The sequence below is a fragment of the Crocodylus siamensis genome, chromosome 2 (assembly GCF_052110815.1).
Source record: "Crocodylus siamensis isolate JL-2025a chromosome 2, ASM5211081v1, whole genome shotgun sequence".
Lineage (NCBI taxonomy): Eukaryota > Metazoa > Chordata > Crocodylia > Crocodylidae > Crocodylus > Crocodylus siamensis.
The window spans coordinates 49,061,803-49,074,559 of record NC_143396.1 but is presented as its reverse complement, the minus strand read 5'-3'; the positions used below and the strand labels follow the sequence as shown (position 1 = coordinate 49,074,559).

Here is a 12,757-nt window from a genome sequence, read left to right as displayed (position 1 = left end):
GTCTATGCAGGATGGAAGATGGGCACATCCTGAAGGACATCCTACATGAGCAAATTGCAGGTGGGGAGAGAAGAGTAGGGTACCTGAAATTGCACTTCAAAGACATCTGCAAGTAGGACACGAAGGCCTTTGGAATCAACCCAAACCTTTGGGAGGCCTTAGCAGAAGATAGGGCAAAGTGGCACTCCCTTCTCAATCATGGAGTCCAACATCATGATGAGAAATGGTTTCTCCAATTACAACAGAAATATGACTGAAGGAAATGGCCTGTCAGTACAGTAGCCCCTAATGTCATGTACACCTGTGACCACTGTGGCAGGACCTGCAAATCTAACATAGGTCTCTGCAGCCACAAGAGAAATGAGCCACCAGTCACTAGAATAACTGCAATATCCACTGTCACTCAACAATGAACGGATGCCATTCAAAAATATTATACCATTTTTTAAAAGACGATTGCCATTTTGTTTTGCATATGGTTTAGTTCATATGACTCATGAGAAGTTCTTGTTTTATCGGTCATCTCTTGCAAATGATATGTTGCATTTCAGGACTTGACAGTTGGCGGACTTAGAACAAGAACAGTCTAAGGCTGTATACAGATATTCATTTCATGGGAAGAAATTTCTTTTAGTAGAAAAATATCTGGGGAGCTGGACTGTACAGATGTTCATAGTTTCATACTTTCATAGTTTGTAGGGTCGGAAGGGACCTGAGCAGATCATCTAGTCCAACCTCCTGCCATGGCAGGAAAGAATACTGGGGTCAAGTGACCCCAGCAAGATGTTCATCTAACCTCCTCTTAAACACCCCCAGGGTAGGAGCCTGCACCACTTCTCTTGGAAGTTGGTTCCAGACCCTAGCCGCCCTGACTGTGAAGTAGCGCCTCCTGATATCTAACCTAAATCTACCCTCTGCCAGCTTGTGACCATTATTCCTGGTCACTCCTGGCGGTGCTCGGGGGAACAGTGACTCCCCCAATGCCTGCTGATCCCCCCTGACTAGTTTATAACAGGCCACAAGATCCCCCCTCAGCCTTCTCTTTTGGAGGCTGAACAGGTTCAGGTCCCATAGCCTCTCCTCATAGGGCCTGCCCTGCTGTCCCCTGATCATATGAGTGGCCCTCCTCTGGACCCTCTCCATGCTGTCGACATCCCTCTTGGAGTGCGGCGCCCAGAATTGGATGCAGTACTCCAGCTGCGGCCTGACCAGTGCCGCATAGAGGGGGAGGATCACCTCCTTGGACCTGCTCGAGATGCATCTGTGGATGCATGCCAAGGTGCGGTTGGCCTTCCTGACTGCCTCTCCACACTGCCGGCCCATGTTCATCTTGTTCCTTCAGCCTCATGGAGAGCTTGTCTGTAAAGCTTTCCAGCCAGGGGGCATTAGAGGGCTACTCCCTGGGCCATCCCTTCTCTTAGGGTACCCCATTGCTTTACAGGCTGCCCTCTTCTCTGTCTGGGATGGGGATAGACTATCAAGTCAGGTGGTAGCTGCTGAAAAGCATCAGCTGCCACAGATAGCCAGGGAATGGAGTGTTCCCACCCTCGGCGCATGCCCACCCCCATCCTGCCAATCAGCTGATTGCCAGGAGGGAGGCATTCTTCCCTGGTGGAAACTCTCCTAGTTCTTGCCTGCAGGAGAACAGCTCTGCTCTTTGCACTTCTACAACAAGGGGAAGCACTTAGCCACTGGGGCAAGACTTGAGGTACCTTGTGGCAAGGGCACAATAGATTAACTGGGAGCCAGCAGGAGAATGCATTCATAGGTCTGGTTCCCAGTTCCTTCAGGTTCCTCTAGTTTCACTTCACTCAGATGGGTGGCATGGTGGTGATTTAAAAGCTGGAGGGGCTGGTAGCCAGGTATGCAGAGGCTTTCCCCAGTCTGGTTGGACTCCTGGCTGCTCCACTACCCAGCTAAGCTGTGGGGTGGGGAATTGCCTGATTTGGGGAAGAGGCAGGGGTGTTGGCTGTTGGTACTTGCACCTCCTGGTCTAGAAGCAGGGGAGGGAATAGCTGCCCCCCCATGCATCAAGAGTGGGGTAACACTGGTCTCAGGAAGGCAGGGAGCTTTTACCTGGCTCCACTAAGCCATTGGAAAGTGCATATAGACTGTCTCATGGGAGAAACTTCCAGAAGCAATTTAACCCTGGTTGTGGTCAGGATACTTTTCACCCAAACCAGGCATTTTGTTTTAGGAGACAAAGCCTGTATATTTGTACACTTTTCATTTCTGCTGGGAGAATGGTGACTCTCCTGGTAGGAACTGAATATCTGTACCTAGTCTAAGATAGAGAAGATAAATTAAGCTTTTAAGATTTTTTTTTTTAATTGAGAGACAATGCTCTAGTTTTGTTTTATTCTGATTTTGCTAAGCAAAAACAGAATGTGCTTGCTTGAGGTACTTTGAAACAGGACATATGATTCAGGTCCTCAGTTTCATACATTTAAATCCCAGATGGCAGGGTTGGAGGGAATAAATTTAAATGAAAAAATGATACTGTATTGGTGCAGGTATATGTTACGCTTAAACCATACTAAATTTGTGGAAGATAAGTGGTGTTATAGTTGAAACGTGCTTTGAGCAGTTGCACATTGAGGGTTAATACTGTTTCTAGTCTGCACAGGTCTGATTTGTCACTAGAGGGCTGGTGAGCAGGGACATGACTAGGAGCCAGGACACCTAGGCTCTATCCCTGCTGGGGCTGGGATGGTGCATCCTGGGATGCTGAAGAACAACAAATTGCTTGTTTTACCTCTGTGGAGCAGACTGAAGTTACCATAACAATAGCTGGGTAACAGGGCCCATGAATTAATGCCTTCCTCAAGTAGTGTAACTTTGAAATGCTCAGAGGGCACTTTGCATGGGTTAATGAGCTTTAACATGCTAATGCTCATGTTGTATGTGTCCCTTAGTGTGGTCTAAGTGTGATATGTAACTTCATCCTAAAATGATCTGTTTTAAGTAGATCTATTGCTGTTTGCTTGGCGTGTACATGTAACAGGGAAGAACCCTACTTTCTGCATCTGTGTTAATAGTCAAGAGTCCAGTGTATTTTTAGTTACCTAAAAGCCTCAGAATGACTTCTTTTGCTTGAGAAAAGAGAATTCATATCACAATCTGGACCGATGCAATGTACAGATATGATGGTGCACAGGGAGGCTGAGCCCGGAGCTGAAAGCCCCCCTGAGCCCAGCATCCTGCCTCAGCCAGGTGGTGTCCCCTCACAGAGCTAGCACAGAAGAAAGTGGCCCCTCCTGCCACCCAGGCTCTTCCCAGGGTGACCTGGGCCTGCCCGGCAGTGGCAGGCACGTGGTGTCCCTTGTAGGTTCAGAGCCAGCAGCAGCATAGTGCAAAGCCCAGTGGGCAACCCACCTCTACTCTGCACACAGATCCAGGAGGCCCCAGAGTGCACCCAGCAGGGGGATCCCCCCCACATCCGTGGAAAGGCCCAGGCCACCTTTGTGTCAGCCCTGCCGTGAGGATGGGGTGAGCCAGCCTGAGGAGAGAAAATCCCCGGGAGCAGCAGGCTGCTGCTGTGCTTTGCACTGCACTACAAGTGCCTCTGGAGTTGCACAGGATGCCATGTGCCTGTCACTGCTGGGTGGGCAGGCACATGACGTTTCACAAGGCTCCTGGGTCAGTGGCAGTGTGGTGCAGAGCCCAATGTGCAGTGGCAGCCCTTCTCTGCCCCACGCACAGATCCAGGGGGCACGTGCCCCACATGCCTCCCCCAGGATGCGCGCAATGAGTGGGAACCCCCAGCCCTGTCCCCTGGGTGAGGTGCCTAGGCTCTGACCACCCCACTACCTGCCCTGGGGCCCCATTCACCCCAGCCTCTGCCTGTATTCCCTTACCTCCCTCACCATGGGGGCCTTCATCTTTCCCTTCCCCCCAGCACACTTACTTTCTGGGTGCTGCTCCACATGCGGTGCAGTGTTCCTGGCTGTGTGCAGCAGGCTGCTGTTGGACTCTGGGTGTCTGTGGCCCCCTCCCCCTGGCCTTCCGCGTACCGCTTCCAGGTCATCTGCATACCACTGGTGATACGTGCATCACAGTTCTGGAACTGTTGCTCTAGTGGCTCGCAGACAACTTTCTGTGTTATTCTGATTACAGTGGAAGTCACTGACTTGAGCTTCCCTGCCAAATCTTATGTAAGAAGACTAGTCTTTAGCAGTTTTTATTTTCTTCTCTGCTGACTGGTTTGTTAGAACTTTTGGACACCTGTGTTAATGCAGTATACCCCTGACCTTTTTTTCTTTCCTTGCACAGATTTCTTTCTTTAGTCTGTGACCTTTGGGGGTGAGCACTACTGGTGTTGGTGGCAAAGACTGAAGAAGCTGGCGTTTCATACATTGGCACACTGAAGAGCTGGGGAAGTAAGTAATCTGTTAGCTACATTTGTTAATTTGTATTTTTCCATCTTCAAGGAATTTGAGAGTTTTGATCCTTCCATACAGAGAGAAGTGAATGGAAATAGATTTGGGGTACTCACTTGCACTAATGCTTTTTCATGAAAGCAGCAAAACTTGCATGCCTCATTCAGAAGTTCAGGAGGATAGCTCTGATTATAAGGACTTGCTTACTCTTACAAATTGTTTAACTTCATTCACACCAATACAGTTAAAGGAGTAGTACCACCTTGTATAGATGCAGTTATGCTGTGTAAAGGTGCATTCTTACAGGATTGTTGTTTCTGTATGGGGAAAAAAAATACATCAGGGCAGCCCCTTATTTTGACTCACTCACATTGGTGACACACGCTTAAAGGTGCTTCATAGCAATTTCTGTGTAAGAACAACTTCTACTGTTGTATTGGTATAGCTTATTCCCTTCTCTGTACAGGAAAATCAATACCCATATCAGGGATTTTTATATTGACATAATTAGGGGTGTACCGATAAAGATTTTCTTCGCTGGCACTGATAGCCGATGATTAACCAGCCATATCAACCGATGCCAATCTGATACCTGATTTACAGGAATGCAGCCTGACAACTTGGAGAGCAGCATCCAGCTGGTGAGTCTGGGGGGGAAGGGGTACGGTGGGGGGAGGGGCAGATCAAGGCCCTCATGGTGAGGGAGGGAGTAGGGCAGGGACAATGTCCAGCCAGAGCAGTGAACGCGGCCCCAGAGTGGAGTGTGGGGCAGAGCTGCAGGTGGCTCATCTGGGCGGGGTGGGGGGACCACCCTAGGGGAGGCATGGGGTGCATGTGCCCCCCGGATTTGTGCATGGGTTGGGGCAAGGGTGGGCTGCCCACTGTGGTCTTGGGGCCGGGGGTTGTGCCAGCCTTTTCTCAGTGTGGGGGTGAACTGGGGCTGTGCTTGGGGTGGGTGGGGGCAGGATGGGTGGCAACAGCTCTGGGAAAGGGGCTGTGGGGGGGCTCCAGGTACTTTTGGGGTGACTGTAGCCCCCCAAGCCTCCTTGTAGTGCCACCCCTGCTTGGGGCACTCTCTCTGCTGTCTTTCCCTTAGGAGCCCCACGCTGCAAGGTGGGCAGGGGACATATGGCCGGTGCAGGGTTCCTGAGGGAAAGGCAGCAGAACAAGTGCCCTGAGCAGGGGCAGTGCTAGGGGGGATTTTGTGGGATATCACCACGGCAAAATTGCCATCCCTCCCAGTGCCACCGCCACCCCCCCAGGCAGCTAAGCCCCCCCTCCCCCAAGTGCAGCCCTGGCCCAGGCCCCAAGCTCACAGTGGGAAGCCCACCCTCACCTTGTGCACAAATCCAGGGGGCACATGCCCCCCATGCCTCACCTAAGGGTGCATGCAGTAGGAGGGAGCTGCCCATCCTCTTGCACCCCCTGGACAAGCTGCCTGCAGCTCTGCCCCACACCCTGCCCTGGGGTCACATTTACTGCCCTGGATGGGCATTGCCCTTGACCCTCACCCTGGGGGCCTCAATCTGCACCCCCATACCCTTTTTCTCCCCCCATGCTTCTTCCCCCACACAGACTTATTGGTAGGATGCTGCTTTCCAGGCTGTATTCCTGGCTGTGTGTATGCTGTGGCACATGGCATTTATTGCTGACATTATTGGCCAAAAAAGCTTATTGCCAATGATGTTAATTTTCCTGTTATTGGTGCTAATCCAATGTGACTGATATGTCTGTGTACCTCTAGATATAATTGTATCCATCCTAGGGGTTGTATTTATGCAATGATTTTGCTTAAAAAAGGAGAACCAGCATTACCAACATATAATGTAGGCAGGGTTTTTTGAGTAGATGTGAAATCATTTATTAGACCAACTAAATAGTTGAAAAATTTGTTCTTTGCAAGGTTTCGGGCACAAACACTCATTTTCAGCCATAAGGAGAATCTCTTGGTGTTTTTGTGTGCTGTCCTGGGTAGAGTAGGTGCCAATATGCAAAATGCAGGCCTGTGAAAATGGAAATGCTCCAAGCCCCTCAGATCCTTTTTTATGCCCCATTATGATCCCGAATGTCATCAGAAAGGAACCTCATGCAAATACCATCAACGCACCAAGTCCACTTGGCAAAAGTACAGGGGAGGTTTTTCTTACCTATTGCTCCTCAGCTCTGGAGTTCTCTCTCAAGGCCTGTGAGAGCTGAAGTGTCTTTCAGAAGTGATGTAACACCTTCCTGTCTGGGCATGCATTTAGCAAACACAGCAAGGCGTTGCTGTTGTTTAAGGGGATTCAGTGTTGATGTTAATATTGTAGTTGCCTGTGAAATTGTTTTGTTCATTCTGCTGTTTTATAAGTTAATCTTATTCTCTTATGGTAAGCCATTCCAAGCCATTGTTGGGAAGGACAGCATATAAATCACATGCATACATAAATAAGTGCCAATTTAAAATCTGTTGCAAATTTAATTAATGCCGTGGTTTTAAATGCTACTTGCCAACTAGATGAGGCCATTTATTTTCCAAATGTGGAAGAATCCTCTTTGTTCTAATTTCTTTCTAAAGAAATGAAAATAATTCTGTAAAATGTCTCTATGCATCAGTTATTAACTGTTGAACTTTGTTGTTTATTTTCATAACAAAAGTCACTTAGAGCTAGGTAGAAATAAGAATAGCTAAAATAAAATCAGTTTGTTCTTTCTGTGGTATTTTGGTTGTAGTCTTGTTTTTGCTATCTTGTTGCTTATTACAATACAGTTCTACAAACTGTACTATAGTGTTGTACTATTTAGTAGATTTGTCAAATGTCCTGTATTACATAAATTTTAATTGTTTTGCTTATACATTTTTTGCTGTGCATTTAAAAAAAAAAATCCACTCTGCTTCCAATAATTGGGAATAACTAATTTACTAACTAAATCAGAGATGCATGAGCTTTTGTAAACAAAGACCTGCCTACTTCATTGGCTCCTGGTAAGTTATGGCCTACAAAAGATCATGCCTCTCTGAACTACTTAGTTTCTGTGGGTTGCCTATACATGTACATTGAGGCTACTCTGACGTGCTATAATTACAGCACTTTGAGCAGACTCGATTAATCAGGTCTACTGGAGCATGGTAATTACCACACTCCACTGGACTCCAGTGTCGTGTGCATCAGCATTCCCATGGTGAAAAATGGTAGCAGGGGTGCTTTAACTAAAGGTCATTCAATGGGGACACTGATGCATATGATGCTCTGGGAGCTTTAAAGTGGCACTCAGAGCCATTCTAATTAAAGCTCCCCCCCTCCAATTTATCAAGATACGTTTTTATTTTAATTCTCTCCTCCAAAGTTGTGTGTTGTCTGAAGATTTGATCAGTATACTCTGTATTTTCGCATCCAAGTCATTAATATGATGTTAAACAACACTGGACTCAGAAAAAAACCCTTTGGAATCTTAGTTGAGAGCTCTTGCCAGTCTGTAATTACTCAATTAATAGTTGCTCTTTCATTGTGGTTATTAAACCAATTATGTATCAACATAATGGTAATTTTGTCTAGCCTATGTTTCTGTAACTTACTTATGAGAATGCCATATGAGATCATATTAAAGGCCTTGCCAGTGTCCAGGTATATTATATCGGCCACATTCCCCGTATCCACTCAGCTAGTTACCCTGTCAAAAAAACAAGGTGATTGGCTTGGTATGATTTGTTCTTAACAACTGCATGTTGGGTGGTAACCAATCACCTCTTCATCCTCTGGATATCTACAGATTAACAGTTTTTATCATTCACTCCAGTAACTACCCAACTGTGGCAGTCACTATAGCTGGGATCTCCTGTATGTTAGTTCTGCATTTAGAATTGGTTTTTGCTGTATCCATAACTTGATGGAATGCTGTGATGTGAATGAAAATTAAAATGGTCAAACCTATGACCTGAATCCTGTTCAGAGGTTTGGCCATATGGAGCTTGTTGCAACGCGGGAGTTAGAGCTCCTGCACTGAATGAGATTAGGTGTATGCTTTGGAGTCTCACTTGATCTTCAGGGCCTACAAACACTAACTCTAGTAAATTTAAATGTTTTCTTCAGAAGACAAGTCAGGGAGAGAGACGGGAGAGTAAATGCTAACCACCTGTAAAAATGTAATATTCTGAAAAAACCCCAACAACTCATGAGTCAGTGTGGACCCCACTGTAGGTGACCATCTGCCTCATGCTTACTAGATTACTGTCTTCTGAATAGCAGTGTCTCTTCAGTCTCAGCCATTGCTTTACTGGAAATGGCATTGGACTAGCCAATATCAGACAGACATGCCTTAGACTGTACTATGCCTGGGGCTTTTCACAGCTGTAAGTGTTCACAAATTATCTGGGGCAGTATATTTGAGGGAAAAGGGAATGGATGTCTTCCTGCACCTAGGTGTCTGGTCAGAGGTAGATCCCAGAAGAGACTGAGGTGGTCCTAAGGGACCTTGTGAATTCTGAGAAACTCTGAGAATGGTTCACCCCATCAAAATCAGTAGTATGGTAGACCTCAGTTGGCAGGTACTTACTTACCTACTAGTGGAGTTTCCAATCTACATTGTGACAGGAGATGTAAAATCAAATGCAGTGACAATGACATGTACATCTCTGGGGCTACTGGGCCTTATATTAGCTTGTACATATGTGCCTCTGCTTGCAAAACTTTTCTTGCTGCCCCTGAAATTATAGATAAGGTCTGTGTACTTCTTTGTATAAATGTCACCTGACCAACTGAGACACAGTTCATCTCCCAACTCCAGTAAGAACTTCAATGCTGGCTGGACCCAGGGAATATGTGAAAGATGTTCCCTTCTCTGCCTCTCCCTAGCAATGTTCAGGAGCAAGTTGGAGAACTCACTAAACAGCCTGCAGATAACTTGAAACTATATGAATGTGTGATGGGGCCAAGCTAGGGGCCGGGTCCCATGCCAACCCGCCCACCTGCCTCTATGGGGCAGTCTACCCCATCTCACCTGCCACGGCTTTGGTGTTCCCATAAACAAACGGTAAATACAGGAGACTGCCCATTACATGCCCCAGTGCCAGGGAGTGCTATCTGCACCGGTAACCTTCCCTACACCACAGCCCATACCTCACAGATGGCATCAATGTGATGTTCTTAACCCATACTACGACTGACGCTCCAGGGTCTCATGGGGGACTCTCACCCTTCCCCCCCCCCGAGCAGCAGTTCATTGTGCTCAACTACAGGGCTTAATTTTGTCCTGCACTCAGCCTCCTAATGGTGGAGGACTTACCGGAGTCAGGACTTGCCTCTATCTCTCTGACTGAACACCGTTACTTGGCCTCTGGCCCAAACTACAGCCTCAGGCATCTGAAGACATACCTTGACCTACTCCCCTCACATGGGGTTCCTACTATGCATTCTCTAGGACCTGTGCACCATGTCCCACCCTGGAAGCTGCTCATCATCTTCCAGATCAACTACTCATGGGGTGGCCCTCTTCAGGCTTACTCCCAGGCCTACTTCTGGTTCAGCCCTACTCAGCCCCCCTCGCGCACAGTCCTTCAGGCCTACTCCTGTTCAACCCTACTCTGTGTAGGGCCACACAACTCTGCCCTCTTCCCTAGGGCCTCACTATACCGTCCTCTCTCAGGGCCTCGTGGTCAACCACCCCCATAGGCTTAGGTGGCACTCCATTCACCATGCCTGGCCCCACTACAATTACTCCCAGGGTCTTGCACCCTGCTCATGAGCTCAAGTGGCTGCAGCCATGCCTGGCCCTACTCCTGCCTCCAAAGCCCACCTGAAGATGGGGGTTGGGGTTAAGGTGCCCCTCCTCACCTTTCACCGGGGAGGTAACTGGCCTGGCATTTCCTGGGGACTTCTGCACCACCAGGCCACACTTCCCTGGCAGGGTGCAGTTTTAGGTCATGCCCAGGACCCTGAGCCTCCAGCTCCTACCTCCTAGATGTTCCATGCAGGTGATGTTTCTGCCTTGGCCAGTAGTAGCAAACTGTTGTGTTTATATAGGCAGCCAGTGTTTTAAAATGGCTGCTGCAATCAAGCACCTGCTGGCTGCTTGACTCAGCCCTGCCTAGCTGACCTGCAGACCATTCCTGCTTATTTTGTGGGGCTTAATTCAGATCCTAAGGAGAAGAAGAGATGTCTCTCTGCTGGGGTATGCATTCTGCTACTTTGAAAACTGAGATATTTGGCCCACTTAGACTCCAGGCTTGATTTTATGTTTTTGGGGTGGTATTAAATGAGCTGCAGTGCACAAATAGAGCAGTGGTCACCAACCAGTGGATCTTGATCCACCAGTAGATCCTGGAGCCTCTTGGAGTCGATCTGAGGCTGGGGGAGGGTCTGAGTGCCCATGTGCATACATGAGCACCCCAGCTCATCAGGTCAGTCCATGGGGGAGGGAAAGGGTGGGGGCTAGACTGAGGCCCCTGCAGTAAGGGGTAGTGCTGCAGAGGGAGGAGCAAGGGTGAGTTGAGTAGGGCCCTGGTCGTATGGGACTTACCTGCTGGGGAGATGCACCCCCAAATAATTTTTTCTTCCTTTGTCTTGATCTGCACCCCGTTCTCTCCCCGCAGACTTACCTGCTGGGTGGGGGGAAACGGGGTGGCAGCAGCACACAGTAGATCTTGGGTTGCTTTTAAATGCTAATGGTGATCTCCTACTTAAAGGTTGGAGACCACTGAGGTAGAGAAAACAATGACATTTTCCCATTGAAAATTAATTTCCATGAAATTGTACTTGCCCACCTACTGAAGTCCCACTTCTTAGGTGAGATCTTGACCATACCCTCCTGAAACTGAGTGCCTTTATTTAAGCCATTGGGTATACTATCTTGCTCCTAAGATGTTTTTTCTGGTTGCTAGTACCTTGGCTGGAAGAGTCAGGGAGCCGCCTCTGTCCTCATGTCCAGCTTCCTGATGCATCTTCAAACTACTTGTAAAGAAGCTTACCAGCCCTGTCTTCCCTCTTTTTGCGGCAGTATCCATCCCCCACATCAAGAGGCTAAGCCGTCTCATCATAGAGAACCTCTAAGGGGATTATGCAATGTATGGCAAACAGCTGTCAGAGCTGGTAAGCCTCTTCAACATTAGGGCTTGGTTGACAAGACATAAATGGTATTATCAGCCTGCCTCGGATACCAGCTAAATATTATGCCCTTTGTGATGATCTAACACCAAATTAAGGAGAGCATTGCTGCAATCGTTCTTTGAATAGCACAGTTGGAATTCCTTATTCTTACCACACGGGGACTGTACTATTTGTCATTCACCTTCAGAACCACTGTGACGCTTGACTGAAAAGAGAAAGAACAGTTCTTTATCCTATAATGACTGTGTTTTGTCAAGAAGTTAGAGTTGGTGCACTCTCTGCTTTTTGGTGTCCTCAGTAACACGGGCTGTAAATTAAAAGAGCACTGGAAGGATGGTCATAGCCTCCCCACTGTTTATGACCTTCTGGGGATACAGAGGAGTTCAAGGGGTGTGCGCAACCTCACTGGACCCTACTATTTAGAACACAGCAATCTGGATTGCATATCTTTTATGCAGTCTACGCTGACATCAAAGGATCATAGTTACTGTGGGGTGAATATCCTTCTTGCCCTGGCCTTTGTGTGATCTCAGTCCTAAGGTTGAAATTACATTCATTACATACAAAAAGCAGAGATGTTTCAATAATACTGCATATTAAACTCATTGGATCAATTTCTCTGCTGTGCTAGTGTCAGCCTAGTTGAGGGATTTGCCACATCTGTCTAATTTTTAGGGTGCATCTGAGCTAGCAACTGCCTTAATGCAGGTTGGAGGAGCTCTAGGGCTGCACTAACTTGCATCATATGCCAGTCATTCGTGAGAAACCGAAGGCCAGTTGGCAGGTGTAGGAGCAGGTGTAAGAGGTAGCTACTCACCAGTGTAGCTCTTCTATACCTTGGGGAAGTAAGCAAGATCTGGCTGCTTTGGATTCCTTTTGCAAATGTCAGCAGAATAAAATTGACCAGCAAATACAATTTTTAGGCTAAAATTGGTATTTTGTGCTATGAAAAAGATGCCATTTTTACTTTAAAGAACTTAATTTTTTTTAATACTATTTTCCAAACATAAAATATTTAATCATTTATTTTAATTGCTTGGGAAAGGCAGTGTGGTTTAGGGGTGGAGCAGTGCATAGTCAAGTGATTCTTGGCTTGGCTACAGACTTGGTGTTTTACCTAGGGAAAGTCATTTCGCTGCTCTTCAGCTCCCCTTTGTCTTTTTCAGGTGCTGTTTAACCTTTTGGCTCTGTGGGCAAGATTAGTGGCGTGGGGCTGGTCCATGGGCTGGATACTGCATGGGGTCAGTGCATGTCATTGGGCCCCATACTGCTTCAGCCAGGGTCCACGTGTCCCAGTTG

General features: G+C 47.5%; 1 protein-coding gene across 17 annotated transcripts in view; it reads left to right on the top strand.

Annotated features, from left to right (window-relative positions):
• APBB2 (amyloid beta precursor protein binding family B member 2) overlaps positions 1–12,757 on the top strand; it is a 291,766-nt gene that overhangs the window by 36,154 nt on the left and 242,855 nt on the right. For 16 of the 17 annotated variants that reach the window (XM_090035820.1, XM_090035818.1, XM_090035812.1 and 13 more), the window contains one exon: positions 4,273–4,379. The gene's annotated coding sequence lies outside the window, so the exon portion shown is untranslated. Of the gene's footprint in view, positions 1–4,272; positions 4,380–4,982; positions 5,021–12,757 lie in introns of those variants that run through there. The other variant, XM_090035802.1, reaches the window with a different exon arrangement.